Source organism: Loxodonta africana, chromosome 2 (genome assembly GCF_030014295.1).
Source record: "Loxodonta africana isolate mLoxAfr1 chromosome 2, mLoxAfr1.hap2, whole genome shotgun sequence".
Taxonomy (NCBI): Eukaryota; Metazoa; Chordata; class Mammalia; order Proboscidea; family Elephantidae; genus Loxodonta; species Loxodonta africana.
Genome location: NC_087343.1, coordinates 85,438,530 through 85,441,280, shown reverse-complemented (window position 1 = coordinate 85,441,280; position 2,751 = coordinate 85,438,530).

Here is a 2,751-nt window from a genome sequence, read left to right as displayed (position 1 = left end):
TAGACGAGTGAGCACTTCCAGCACTGCAACCATTTGTTGAAACATCTCAACTGGTATTTCGTCAATTCTCGGAGCCATGTTTTTTGCCAATGCCTTTTTTTTCAGTGCAGCTTGGACTTCTTCCATTGGTTCCTGATCATGTTACCACCTGAAATGACTGAACATCGACCAATTCTTTTTGGTGTACTGACTCTGTGTATTCCTTCCATCTTGTTTTGATGCTTCCTGGGTCGTTTAATATTTTCCCCATAGAATCCTTCAGTATTGCAACTTGAGTCTTGAATTTTTTCTTCAGTTCTTTCAGCTTGAGAAATGCTGAGTGTGTTCTTCCCTTTCGGTTTTCTATCTCCAGGTCTTTATATATGTCATCATAATACTTTGTCTTCTTTGAGCCACCCTTTGAAATCTTCTGTTCAGCTCTTTTGCTTCATCATTTTATCCTTTCACTTTAGCTACTCAACATTCAAGAACAAGTTTCAGAGTCTCTTCTGACATCCATTTAGGTCTTTTCTTTCTCTCCTGTCTTTTTAATGACCTCTTGCTTTGTTCGTGTATGATGTCCTTGATGTTATTCCACAACTTGTCTAGTCTTTGGTCATTAGTGTTCAAAGGAATAGAATTAGAGACTCTATACTGAAAAGATATTATTGCTTATGAAGGAATACGGTCTGTAGCTAAACAGAGGGGGAAAAAAAGTCTTACAATCGACATGCAGTTGGCAGTTAGGCTATTCCTGTGACAAACGTGAAATTACATTAGTAATCATTTCTAATTATCTGCTCCTATTTATCCTTTCTGTTCCCTAGGAGACCTCATGTATACCAGGAAGTTTCTCTATCAATACACTGACTCTTCCATTAAACCTTCTTGGAACAAAAAGAGAGAGAGAGAGAGAAAACAAGTCACATTATTAAGTGGTATTTCAAATAACTTTGCAGCCAACAGTCAAAGTAAATGAGAAGCGTATTTAATGGAAGACAAAGTTTAGGTGGTCTCTACTTCTTTTCCCTTGGGTCATGGGACACACACAAGACAAATTCTGAAGGCATGAAGGTTTAGTCTGCAAGAAGGACAAGACTCAATGATGCTCACACACAGGAAAAACTACTAGATGGAGAAGAGATTTTCTATTGTACTCACCCTTCACCTACCAGCCAAAATCACTTGGGAAAGAAGCCCTGAATGACACCACTTCCTCTTCAGCCCTCTTCATACCTGCTTCAAAGGCCCAAAGACTCAGTTTCCATGACAACAGGTTAGGAGACTTCCAGTTGCCTCATATTGTCCACAGGTCAATTTCTATTATAAGACCCATTTGTGGTTTATGTACTTGGCTGCCATGGCCATTCCTATCTTGTCACACAGTCTCTCAATAGTTGTAGTCTCTAACTAGCCCTCCTTGCTGTGCCCCATATGGTTTCCCATAATAAAACTCCTTTACTGTCTTGTAACCCAGTCTCTCAAGAACCATAGTTATTCCTTGCCCCTCTGGGCCATGTCCTATAGGATTCCCTGTGATAAAATTTCTCCCTTTCCCTCTGCTAATGCACTGTTGTTATAAGGTGTCACTGAGTCAGTTCCTACTCATAGTGACCCTACATACAACAGAATGAAACATTCCCTGGGCCTGTGCCATCCTCACAATCCTTGTTATGCTTGAGCCCACTGTTACAGCCATTGTTTCAATCCATCTCATTGAGGGGCTTCCTCTTTTTCTCTGACCCTCTACTTTACTAAGCATGATGTCCTTCTCCAGGGACTGGTCCCTCCTGATAATATGTGCAAGTTATGTGACACATAGTCTCATCATCCTTGCTTCTAAGAAGCATTCTGGTTGTGCTTCTTCCAAGACAGATTTGTTCATTCTTTTGACAGTCCGTGGTATATTCAATATTCTTCGCCAACACCTCAATTCAAAGGTGTCAATTCTTCTTTGTCTTCCTTATTCATTGTCCAGCTCTCTCATGCATATGAGATGATGGAAAACACCATGGCTTGGGTCAGGCACACCTTAATCCTCAAGGTGACATCTTTGCTTTTCAACACTTTGAAGAGGTCTTTTGCAGCCAATTTGCCCAAAACAATGTGTCTTTTGATTTCTTGACTGCTGTTTCCATGGGTTTCGATTGTGGATCCAAGTAAAGTGAAACCCTTGACAGCCTCAAACTCTTCTTTGTTTATCATGATGTTGCTTATTGGTCCATTTGTGAGGATTTTTGTTTTCTTTATGTTGAGGTGTAATCCATACTGAAGGCTGTGGTCTTTGATCTTCATTAGTGAGCGTTTCAAGTCCTCTTCACTTTCAGTAAGCAAGGTTGTGTCATCTGCATAACGCAGGTTGTTAATGAGTCTTCCTCCAATCCTGATGCCCCGTTCTTCTTCATATAGCCCAGCTTCTCGGATTATTTGCTCAGCATACAGATTGAATAGGCATGATGAAAGGATACAACCCTGACACACACCTTTCCTGGCTTGAATTTCTGGCAGTTCCCTGTCGATATATTGCTGCAGCCGTTTTTGCACTAGGAACTTTTAAACAGACCAGTAAGACTTCAGCACACACTAACCCCTAGACCCACCCTGCTTGCCATACATAAGCCCTCTCCTACAGTTCTAGTTTGTTGTCCTATCCCTGAGTACAACTGCCTGTCTGGCTCTGCGTCGAAGCATGTTGTAGTTTTCTCTCTGAGGCCTGTGAGTCCTAAATCCTATTTGTTTTCTGGCTTCTTGTGTGAGTCTCATTCCCTCAGG